The following is a 12449-nucleotide window of genomic DNA, read 5'->3' as shown; positions in this document are numbered from 1 at the left end:
AAATTCAACATACACATGTGGTATACACATTGGAAGTGGGTGAGTTGGGGAAATCTAACAAATCTAGAGTATAGTATCAGTATGTTTCTGGATATTTTGTAGACACCATTTGTAAACCAGAACGGTGTGCTCTACTATAATGCATGGTTTGTGTTCTGACTATGGAGGCGCATATTTAATAAAGACAGCATACAGATATATTCACTGTTTAAAATGTGTTGAAATTTCCAGTCATAGTGTCAATAAACATATCCCAAAGCACCCCAACATAGAGGACAAAATTGATTCCTTTTTTGCAGCTGTAGCTTAATGAATAAAAATATCTCCAAAAGAAAAACTGAAGAGAAAAAATTCTGCCTGTAACAAGAGCTCAAAGAGTAAAACTCAATTATAAATGACCTTGTTAAACCGTTGCACTGTAGGTCAAATCATGTAAAACAGTGAAAAACTAGGTACCTAAAAATGCAGACTTTTTTTTAAAGTCATTCTCGCCCCCTTCAACACAAAACCAGTCTTTTACATCGGTCCCATTAAAAGCATATGTATGTATGTGCATGTATATGTATAGATATAGAGATTAAATCCATATTGAAGAAAAATGTATTTAAATACTGTTTTTCTTCACATTCCAGTAAGTCTAACCATTCTCTTTAAATTTGTTAAAAATAAGCAGAAGACATGCATTTTTAGTTTCTTCTCATTGACAAGGGCACTGAATCACTGTGTCAAATAAATAGAATCAGACTTTTCAAAAACTGCCCAATAAATCAATGGTCAATGATAACTAAAAACCAAAACTAACTTCTAGGCCTCTGTTTTCTAGGCTCACCTTTCCATCTCCCATTTTTAGACTGCACTCCAAACCTAAAGTAAAACTGTTCTCCAAAAAGACTTATGGTAACACATTGAGATTATTCCTCCTCTTCCAGTGGTGTAGTTTCATGTGCTCCAAGTACTTCAAAGCAAAGTGAACCAAAGAATTTTCCAACACAATAGCAAATTCACCATATTACATGTCATTTAAAAAAAAAATCAGTGGTTCATAAGCAAGATATATCATGTGAAATACTGTGCAAGTATGTGGACCAGATAGGAGGTTGATTCAGCTGGTTTGGCCCTCACATCCAGCACCAGTCTGTGTGAGTGCATTTCTTCTCTTTGTTTTGAAGGAGCCCTACTAATAACAGGTTGATGAATTGCATTTGTAAATATCAGGTATAAATCAAAATGAACTATGTTAGGTGCTTATTTCACTTCAACTTATGGCTTTTCAGCTAGGAAACAAAACTGCATTGCACAGTAAAGTTTCTTATTTTTACTTGAATCTTCAATGAACAAAACAGCTGCAGAATAATGAGACTTAATGAGGTATCCCTAATAAAATACTGGAGAAGGAAAAGCAGGGGCACCGAACTGTTCGCACTCCGGTTGTTTCATCTTCTCAAACGTATTAGAAATAGCTGATGACACTTTGGAACATTCCTAGTTTGGGACATGCATTAGAGAGGCAAATGCCTAGCAGTTTGCATGCACAGATGAACTTAGGTAGACTCTGATAGTAACTTGTATTAGGGCCCATGACAAGAAAAGCCTGGGAAACGCCGGAGAGGCACATCTTACCCTACCTGTACAGGGTAATCCATAGCCTGCAGTTAGTGAGAAATCAACCCCAAAATGCACTTTCAACATTTCAATATTCAAAAACACGTTGTAAAAGGATCATCATTAAAATACTATATTGAAGATACAGAATCCAGGACCACTAAAATTTTCTGATAACATACAAAATAATTTCTATAAAATCTCCTGCTACCCCCTAAGTTTCATCATTTCATAAATTTTTAAAAAGGAAAAGTGGCCATGTCTAAAAACAGATCTTTCTACAGCTGTGTCATCACATTTATAACTTGGTAGTTAGTAAATACTATAATGCAGTCTCCAAGCAATATGCACCCTTTCTGACATAGATGCATAGGATCTCAATGAATCTTCACTCTCCAATTTGTCCTTGTTAAAATAACTAATATTTTTCAGATTCAAAAATCACATATCCTCAGAAAACTTAGGTTCCTTTTTAGCACAACTTGTAGCATTATAGATGTTTGCTTTCATGTCAACGTTTTTTGGTCCTTCTTTAAGAGACATCAATCATAGCACTATAAATAAATATTTAAATTCAAGCATCCTAAACTATGAAACTGTACTAAAGACCAGAATCAAGATTTTAGTCTCAAAAAATGCCTAATTTGAATAAAGCAACACACCAAAACTGTGTTCTGCCTCTTAAAAGTCACTGTCCCTAAGCATTCAGTTGGCAGGGACACTGCTCTCATAGTATTACATCTATAAATAATACAACCCAATTTTCATTGAAAATTAAGAAAATGAAAATAAAATTAGCTTCAGTGTGGTTACTGCTGGCTTTTCAAAGGCTACTGATGGATCTAAAAATTAGAACTCTAAAAAGGCCAACATGCAAACAACTGACCCAGGATGAGATCCAGAACGAAGAAGAGAGAAAATTAAATGTGTCTGATCATTTTTAAGGATCTTAGGTGCCAAATTTGAAATTCTAAGATTCACCAGTTTGAGAGCACATGCATAAACATGGAAAGGCTGGAATAAATACAAATAATCTCAATGCTTTGGGTTTTAAGAGCTTTAGAAGTATCTTCAGTCTCCTTCACTAGTTACTGTCATTCAGCACTTTACACAGAAATCTTAAATTACTCATTTGTCTTAACTTACATTGTTTAATAGAGCAGTTTCAAAGTGTTAATTGGTAACAATCTGAATGTTGATGTCTCAAACAATCAGGAACCAGATAGTTACTATGCAGTCAGTAGTCATTGAAATTCATCCTGTCATGAGGAAAAGACCCTTATACACTGACTGCTTTGGGGGTACTTTTCAGAGCAAAAGTTGTATATAGGTTTGTTTGGTTTTTTTTTTTTCAAGTAGGTAGGATGCTTGCAAAATTCCAGAGGGGATTTAACATTCACAAAAAGAAGGTATTTTCTTTTCTGTCTTACTGCCACTAGCAAACTCACCCAGCACAAGGTGAAGAGAGGCTAGCTAGCCACTATAGTGACTACACGTTTGATTCTGCACGCTTCAGGCAATTATTTAACACTTGCTCAGGAAGTGGAGTACTGACTAGGAAAGCCTGGCATCTACCCCGGGGCTCTGCAAACATCTATAGTTCGTCCTTTTCAAGTGGAGACTAGGTAGCTCAGCCTGCAGTTCTAGGAGAAATAGGGCGATGGATCTCAAACTTTCCTTTTGCAAAGGCAGTATCTGCAAAAACATTCCCCACTGACAAGTGAGGATAAGTAACCTAAAAAAAAAAAACACCTCTTGGTGGAACCTGGCCTTTTGGAAGAGAAGGAGGAAGGGACGTGAAAGCAGTGGGGCAGGAAAATCCTGTACTATTAACAAGATTCCGGAGGCATCTATACAGAAAGAAATGAAAAACCATCAGTTCCTCGAAGCGGTTCAGTTAACGCTATTCAGTTAACGATCCTTTTCCAAAAGCTCTCCGATAGTGTCCTTTACTGAAGCTTTATTTCATTCACTAGAAAAGCGTCCGTTACCAAATCTAAATAAACCTTTAAACAGAAGAGGCTCTGGAACTTATCAAGATGATTCTTTATGAAAACAGTTAAGAGATGGAGACACCAATCGCCTCACTGAAACATCCACCCTCTGCAGACAGGCCCGGGAATTAACTAATCATAAGTGGACAGAAAGTGGGGGTTTCAGAAAGGCGCTTTGACATATCCCATTGATCCTTCTTTGAACGTGACCCCCGACTTCTTATTAGGAGTCCAAAATGGTTACCAAACGGGGTTGGTTCGGTTGAGGGATCGAAGTAAAACCCACTTCAATCCTCGGCCGGGTCGCTCAACGTGTTAGGAGAAATGGGGCGGGGGGCACCGCTCTCGGAACCTCCCTCGCTCGCTCTGATCCCCACTCGGCGTCCCTCCACCCCCGCCCCTACCCTAGCCGCCCAACCAGCATCTGCTATCACCTCTCGCCTTCCCTGGGCGAGCCCCATATAGCCCCTGACCCCCCGGGAAGGGAGGGCTTCCGGGCCCCGGGTCCTCCACCGGCCGCCCGAGTCCCCAGCGCTGGCGGGCGGCGGGAGGCGCGGCTGGGACCTACCTGCAGCCCGGCTTCCTGGTGGCGGCAACACCTAGCGATGCTCCAGCAGCTTCCGCGGGCCCGCGCCAGCCTTATCGCTCTTGCATCGCTTCCAAGATGCCAATCCGCCGTCACCGTTCTGGGGCATAGGGAACCGAGGTCTAGTGGTGTGTGCTCGTGGAGGGCGTGTGAGTGTGGCCCTGAACGTGCGTGTGTGCGCGCGCGTGTGCTTCCTCCTCCGATGGCAAAGAGGGTTCAGGAGTCTCTTGACATCCAAACTGGAATCCCCTTAAAGCGGATGGAAGGTAGCTAGCGAAGGGCTCGTCCCTTTTCTCCCGTCGTTATTCACAAGTCAAAGTAATCAAAAGATTTGTTTAGTAAGGAAAAGCCAAAGTCCCGCAGCCCTCGCCAGCTCCCGCGGTCGCCAGCTCTCCTCGCCGATGCGCGCGGTGCGCTCAGCTTCCCCGACTGCGAGAATCAAGGCGGTCTTGCAGCAATTACCGCTTATTCCATCTCCGATTTGTTTGCTTTTTAACGCCGAGTGAAGACTTTTCCTCCCGCCACACGTCGTCTCTGTCTCTCACACACACGTATCCTCGATTCTCTCTCTCCTGCCCTCCCTTTTGCTCTCCTGGGGAAAGGCAATTGGACTGAAGGGTTCACCTTCAGGAAAACAGCCTCCGCCACGTATTTCTCCAGTTCCCTGGCTCTCCCAGGTCCCGGGTCTCCAACGTGCAGGAGTTGCTGGGGTAGGAAGGAGGAGACGCTCTGAGCTCGGTGGACTTCCGCCCCCAAGACGCTGAAGTTCCCCGATTCAGGTGCTCTTTTTCCCGCTTTTAGCAGACAGGTCCCAGCTGATACCCTCTCGGAGACTGCGCGGAGTCCACTTAGCAGCAACTCCTGACCAGCTGCAGCCCCTTAATTCCGCCTTGAAGTGCTGCGGCCAGAGCCCCAACGCAGCCCAACCACTGCCCCTCTAGGCATCATGGGCTGGGAGGAAGGAAAATCGCTGCTGCCCTCCTGTCCCCAGTACGCTGGCACCGTCTCCACCGAGAGAAGGTGTGAGTTCCAACGTCGAACACCAGCGAGCAGGTGTTGCCTGTGTCACTTCGCTAAAAAAGGGAGGGGAGAGAGAAGGGGCGGGGGACGAGGTCGAGGAAACAAATCCAGATCACCAGAAGAAAACCAAGTAAGCGGTGTAGTAACCGAAGCCTCGTCTCTGCCTCCCACCCTAGGCGTTGCACTGTTAAAAGACCCTAGCGGTACCTTTCAGAAAGTCAACGTAGAGGGCAGACTCCACCCCACCCCCCACCCCAACCCGTTCCACCCAGACCACTTATTAATCCACCCAGCCTGGACGTCTAGGGAGTCCGGAGTGACTGGCTTCCCTGTGTGGCGCAAGGAGAACGCAGGGAGAAAACAGGTGCCAACACTCCAGGTTGAGTTAAGCAGGAAAATGAGAAAGCAGGACCAGGCGGCGTTGCCTCCCTCGGTCTCTCTCCCAACAGCCACTTCAGTTAGCAGCCGCAGCTGCTGCTGAGAGCAAACTGCGGTCTTGCAGAAAAGGAGGCAGTAAAAGATGAGAGGGCGGCAATTGGTATAAAAGCTGGACTATGTCTCCCTCCAGAGGGAGTCTCGGGGTAGACAGCTTTACTATCTGTTAACTAGGACTCCAATTTCTCCACAAAGAAAAAGAAAACAGTATCTGGTTTCAGAGAATTTTGTAGTTTTACAAATTCCAACCTCTAATGGATTTAGAGGATTTGCACTGCAGCCCTACGTAAGTAGAGTCCTTGCTGAAGGAACCTCGGGATATTTACAGAAACTATATAACAAGAACCTGGAAGGTCATGTCCTTACAGGTTTGGTCAATTTGGATGTTGGTTTAAGGAGTATGCATAGGAGCTCAAATGAAGGGTCTTCTTAAGTTCACTTTGATCAAGATTGGCAAATACAATAAACGCTGCACTTACCTTCACCATAACCAGTAGTTTGGCTTTGCTGTGTATGGGAGATTGGACCCAAGTTTGGTTCAGTTAACAGCAGTGTCACAGATGTTATAATGTTCTGTTACTTCAGTCAAGTTCAAAGCAAGGTTCCATCTGTAACTTTAATATTTAGATTTTTTAAACTTACTATTTGAAAGTTTTCATTCAAAATATTTCTGCATGATACAACAAACTAGTAAATATGACAAAAAAGAAGCAGACTCATAGACATAGAGAAAAAACTGGTGGGTACCAATGGGAGGGGAGGAACAATACAGAGGTGGGGAGTGGGAGATACAAACTACTGTATTGTCCAACATGAGGAATACAGACAATATTTTGTAATAACTGTAAATGAAAAGTAACCTTTAAAACTTTATAAAAATTTTTAAAATAAAATTTAAAATAAATTAATAATAAAAATAAAAAAACAAAAAATATTTCTACATGTTTAAAAAATTATTTTTAAAAATGTATCCAAACTTTGATTAAACTCCTTATCCTTATTCACTCTGAATCTGGAGAAGTTCTATTTTAACTTGATAATCTAATTTAGTATAGGTATAAAGAAAGAAAAGAATTTATAAGAAAATAATTTAGACTAATTGAAGTCATTTAAAATGAGTAGCCAAAACTGAATCATGTGGATTTTACTATTTTAGCTAATTGTACTACAGGAGATTTGAATCAAACACATGGCAATCAATTGAGGTATCCTTAAATGGTCTCTTTCAAAAGATTCATGTCCTATGATCAAAGATTTTTATTTCATTCCTCTTATCTTGTAACTTATTTCCCCAGGGAGCAAAGTTTACATTTTAAAACACCTGGTGCTATTTCATTGCAAATCTTAAAGCAATTCTCAGTCTGCTATATTAAGTAATAGGATGGAATCCAAGCAGGAATGACTGGAAACCCAGGCCCTGTGCTGGAAGGAAAAACCATTTACAAAGTCACTTTAGAACACTGGCCTTCCTTTCTTACAAGAAACATAAAGTATACTTTACAATACTTCTAACTTCTAATTCAGTAACTCTCTGTGATTATAGGAAAACCTATCATTTTATCAAATTGTTAAAACTTTATTCCTACTGTTAAAATGTATGACATTTTCATCCTTATTTTCCTAATTAAACCCATTATGTTTTTGCAAAAATGTGAAAAAAAGTAAAGAGAACAAATGTATAAATAGAATTTCTTATCCAAAGTCATATGATTTGGATACATACATACTGAAATTCTGTAATAACTTTGTACTTTTTGTAAATATCCAGATAATGATTTTTAGAGCAAGATATTCCTATTTCTAGCACCTCCTAGACTTTGAAATCAAATGTTTTGTTTTCCCTTTAAAACAAAATGGCAAATGCCTCCCTAGTTTGATAGAAATCCTGAGATGGTACTTCTTATCATGTTTATTTAAACTGCCTGCATCCTCAGGTGTAAGCAATAAAAAATAATTACTTGGAATGCAGAACTTCAATAGAAACTCTGGGCATGTGTAGCTATCCATGTTCTGAGGGTTTACTAAGACGTCACCTTGGGGCATTTTAAGCTTTCTGCTAGAGGCTTTCTCTATTATCTCAAATTCTTGTCTCAAATCCTCACAACATGTCATAATGTATATGGTATAACCTCATTTTACATAAGAAAAAAATTGAGACAATTTCACTGTGATTAAGTGGCAAACCTGGGAATCAAACCAGATCAATCTACCTGAATCCAAAACTAGTTTGGGGTTAGGTTTTGGCTTTGATTTTTTTTCCTACCCTCCCCAGCACCATGACTAAAATATTCTACCTTCTATATTATAGGGAAATAAAAATCATTCAGACCTAGATATGGAAAAAACTTAGCCAAAGAATGTGCTTTCATTAATAAGAATAGAAACAAGTTATTCATGGGAAAGAGAAGAAAAGTCAGCACCAGCTTCCCTCAGCACTCTGCCAGAGTCTAGATAGTAAAACACATGGACAAAAAGTTCTGATTCCTAGTACATACATATAGAGGAGTGCCACTCATTCCCCATTGTCTCTTCTTGTTTTGTTTCTTTGGTGATAACCATTTCATTTCTACCTTTTTTAGTAATGTCTCTTCCACTCTTGTTTCCATGTAATCAGGTAAACAGAAACACAGAATCCATTGCACATAACCTAAGGTGGCGTGTGTATATTATTAACTTTTAGAATCCCCATCACCTAACAGAACCTAACACACAATGAATACTCTATAAATACTTCATGCTCGGTAATTAGGAAACCAAACCGGTCACATGATCAGACTAACAAGCAGCCCTCTGGACTCAGCTGAGCTCACTCTCGTATCTGTGGTCAAGTGGCAGTATGGAGCCTCACTCAACATCTGACAATTGGCTGACTGTAAGTGTGAGTATTGGAGAGTAACTAAGCAACTTGGCCCTATCATCTACCAGGCTAGACTAGCTTTTTAACATGTGGCAATCACGGGCTTCCAAGAGCAGCAGTAGGGGAAGGCTCGATACCTAAGCACTTTCCAAGTCTCTGCTTGCATCATGTTTACCATAGACCCGTCGGCTAAGCAGTTCATCAGGCCAGCCAGATTCAAGAGATGAAGAAAGACTCCATCTCTTAATGGGTAGAGCTACAAAAACACATTCAAGAACCTGGTACTGGGCAGGGGTGATGGGGAGTATTTGTTTTTGGTTTTGCGATCTAGTACAATAGCTATCCCCAGAAAGCTAGCATCTTGCACAGTAGCTTAATCCACCAGGTATCAGGGCTGAACTGTGGACAGCAGAGTATTCCCGTTACAGATTAAGACACCTATCTTGGGTAAAAACAAGTTTTTCCAGATTATTGAGTCCCTGGTCTGTTCCCATTATCAATTTAAAAGATATACTCCGTCCAGCAGCTTTCACCAATGCAATGGAACATGTTTCTGTAATTCTTTGTCTCACTAGAAAGCAGAAATTTTCCAAGATTTAATATACTTTCCACACTAGCCACTGAATTAATCTCAAGACTTTAATTTATAATTCATATTTATCAACAATATTATAAAAATCTGACTTGTTAAGCTAGAAATCACTAGCAACTTTTATATGACAGTGATTATGTCATCTTTGGTACATGGACCTGACAGCATCTATGCTGGTTATTCAGAGGTTTGATTTGTTTACTCCCTGATTTTTCACCAAACTCCAAAGCATTGAGATGAGTAACACTTGTTATAAGGGCTTCTCAAATTGACTTCATTGAAACCCTTGGCATCACCACATCGCCTCTGTAAATAATCTCTACCTGGTTAACTAATTCATTCATTAAGGCTCAGGACAAGAGTTATCTCCTCTAGCAAATTATCTGTAATTCCCCTAATCCACTGTATTAACTGTGTGTGCTCCCAACACCTAACACTTCCCCTCTAACACCACACTGTGTTGTAATTGAGTCATTTTTAATAGATTATCCCACATTAAACTATATGTTTCTTGAGGGTACACAGTTGTGTTCATCTTTGTTTCATCCAGCAAAGCCACCGACATGAATGAATGAGCAACTAATATATTTCAATTCACAAGATTGTGAAACAATGTGTGACCACATTTATTTTAATATCCAATAATAATGACTTTAGGCTTCCATCTTGCTGATCTCAAGAAGTACATTCATCTGGACACTAGATTCCCAAGTGCCTCCTGGCCATCTTGAAGAATGCTCACATGGTTTACAAAATTGGCCTTCTTTATTGCTGCACCCGCACACGCACCAGAAATGGGAGCTCAAGTGCACTCCTTAAGGTCTGTCTTGTCCTGCTGACCTCCAGAGCCCCACCTGCTTGTTTCTATTTCCTACATTCAGCTGCTTCTATGCATATTTTAGCACTAAGCTCTATTTAGAATAGTAACTGAAGTCTAATTTGCTCCAACAGCTGAACCACAGTGCTTCCTAGGGTACAGGGAAAGGTCCACCTCTCCAAAATGTTACACTCAGTCCAAGATCAAAGACCACTCCACTTCTCAGTCCACTCAGAGCCTAGACTCTAGAAGGCCCATCTCTTGGTGATCAACTTGTTTAAGTTACAGGCACATAGACATTTTCCCCAAGAAGTGCCCACACTGCAGAGGCGCTAGGAAAGGAAGAGACCTGGTAACAGCTTCTTGCTGCACCTAGTACAGGCCCTTCCCTGTGACAACACAGAAACTGGTGTTGAGCCCAGGTCTCTAGTGTGTTGACATCCTCATTCCTAGTGAACCTGAGGCTGGCCACAGGGAGGGATGAGATGAGACGGGCAAGCTTGGTCTCACTCCTTGGCCAGATGCTTGTTGAGCTGCAGAGACCAGAGTGGAAAAGGGCCCTTAGGAGAACATAACATTTGTTTCCCAGTAGATTGAGGGGAAATGTGAAATTCGAGAAAAGTACCTGCTCCTTGTCTGAGAAATTCTAAAGTTAGGAGGTTAGCTGAAGTGACGAAAATAGCAGTCCAAAAAAGAGGGTCATCAGATAGCCAAGAGGCAAATCTATCATTTCATGGGCCAAAGACATATTAGTTCCAAGGACCAAGCAGGTGTCACACAAGATAGTGGCCTAAGACATGAAGGCAATGGGGGTAAAACAAAGCTGTCTATTGACTGCTCTTAATTTTTACCTATTCTGTTTATTAATGGGCTGAAATTAGGCTCTACGAATATTGGCCTTTGGGACACGTTAGTTCCGTAGTACAAGGCAGCAAGAAACTATTTACAGATACTACTTGCTAGTAGAAAGAAGCTATTAACATCATGGTAGGCTGAGATCTCATAATTTCTAGAACTAAACAGGAAACAAGTAAATAGCTATAAAATCATTCTAAACAGCTAGCATGGGGCTAGGATTAGGCAGAGGCTGACAAACTCCAAGTCTATGAGAAATTAACAGGCCATGTAATGAACATTAGCAGGGTAGATGAGAGGGCAGGGCCATCAGGATGAAGGATGATGTCTTACTAAACTGCTCCCTTCTTCCATCAGAAATAAAAATCTCCATTGGTTTGAGGTAGAAAGTCCAGGGTCTTTAACAGCTTTACCTCCTTTAAGTCATTGGCTGTCTTTGTTCATAAAATTTTCATAAGTTACCAAAAGCTGGTGTTCCTTCAGTCTCCACCTGAGGTGTGATATACATTCTCCTGCTCAATACTACCAGCTCCAGATTATCCGTCTCTTGACTTGAGCACACATTGAACCATCGATAACTAATGTTTCTTCTAATCCTCATTCTTCTTGCCTGGTCTATCAGATTAACTAGGTTACTTTTGGCCTCACTCCCTTTTCACCCTCTTCCTCCCCCACTTCCCCACTGCAAGGTTGTGGAAGCAGACAGACTCTCACTTTATCAGGGGCCCAAAGATTTCACACAGCAAGGTAGTTTTCAGTGCCATGCTTAAGGGTCTGGTCTTCCTGGTTTTTAGCTCCCATTTTCCTATATTATTTACTAACTAACTAGATATTAATAACCCATAGTTTTGTTCATCCACAGAATGGATGGCTAAGAATGGAGTGGAGGGGAATGGAATCCACTGAACTAACTGACCATGCATCAAAAAGTATTTTTGACTGAAGCTAAGAAGAGCGCAATGTTTACAAGTTTTTAATCAAAAATGGGAAAGAAAAACAACATTTCTTTCTTCTCATAATATTTCTATAAAATAGATACTCATTTTATGACGTATAAACTAAGGCTCAGAGATTAAGTAATATGCCCCAAAATTCAGTTAGAAAGTGAGAGCAGCCAGAATTATAACCAGGTCTTTTTGACTCAAGAGCATAAATAAGAACTCATGTCTCCTAGTTCTCAGTCCATTCTCTTCACTCTATATATTCTGACTTAATTATTTTCAGAAAGTTCAAGCTCAAACTCTGAAAAATTCCTCCACTCAAACTTTCTTTGGATTTGTGTACAAGATTTCCCCCCAATTTCAGTATAATAAAGGATGATTCTGTCATCCAACATGATCAAAATATTGCCTGCAAAGGTTTAAGAGAGTTTCAAGAACTCTCATGCATTTCGGCCACCCAGCGTAAAAGTAGAGCAACTGCAGGCAGATGCTGCCGTTTCTACAGACAGGCAGGGTAGCGCATACTGTCTGCTTTACAGCAACAAAAACACATCATGACAGGGGTTCTGGAGTCTTTGATGGTAAAGCTTACAGACACAGGTAGAAGACACTCTGACAACTAAAAGAAGCACATGAAAATAAGAAGCCAGATTTTTAAAAATGAAAAATTTAACTAGTATAAGTGATAAGATGTGCCTGTTCCACAATCTTAGAAACAAATAAAGGAGTAAAAGGAAATAAGAGAATAAA

The 12449-nt window shown here is 40.7% G+C and overlaps 1 protein-coding gene across 1 annotated transcript in view; it reads right to left on the bottom strand.

The window, feature by feature from the left end:
• TAFA2 (TAFA chemokine like family member 2) overlaps positions 1–12449 on the bottom strand; it is a 439465-nt gene that overhangs the window by 383309 nt on the left and 43707 nt on the right. The window contains exons 3-4 of the mRNA XM_031462350.2: positions 6117–6251; positions 4165–5255 (exon numbers count right to left, since the gene is read on the bottom strand). The gene's annotated coding sequence lies outside the window, so the exon portion shown is untranslated. The remainder of the gene's footprint in view (positions 1–4164; positions 5256–6116; positions 6252–12449) is intronic.

This window comes from Camelus dromedarius, chromosome 11 (genome assembly GCF_036321535.1).
Source record: "Camelus dromedarius isolate mCamDro1 chromosome 11, mCamDro1.pat, whole genome shotgun sequence".
NCBI classification, from domain to species: domain Eukaryota; kingdom Metazoa; phylum Chordata; class Mammalia; order Artiodactyla; family Camelidae; genus Camelus; species Camelus dromedarius.
The sequence above is the reverse complement of the archived record's forward strand: the minus strand, read 5'-3'. Positions and strand labels throughout refer to the sequence as shown.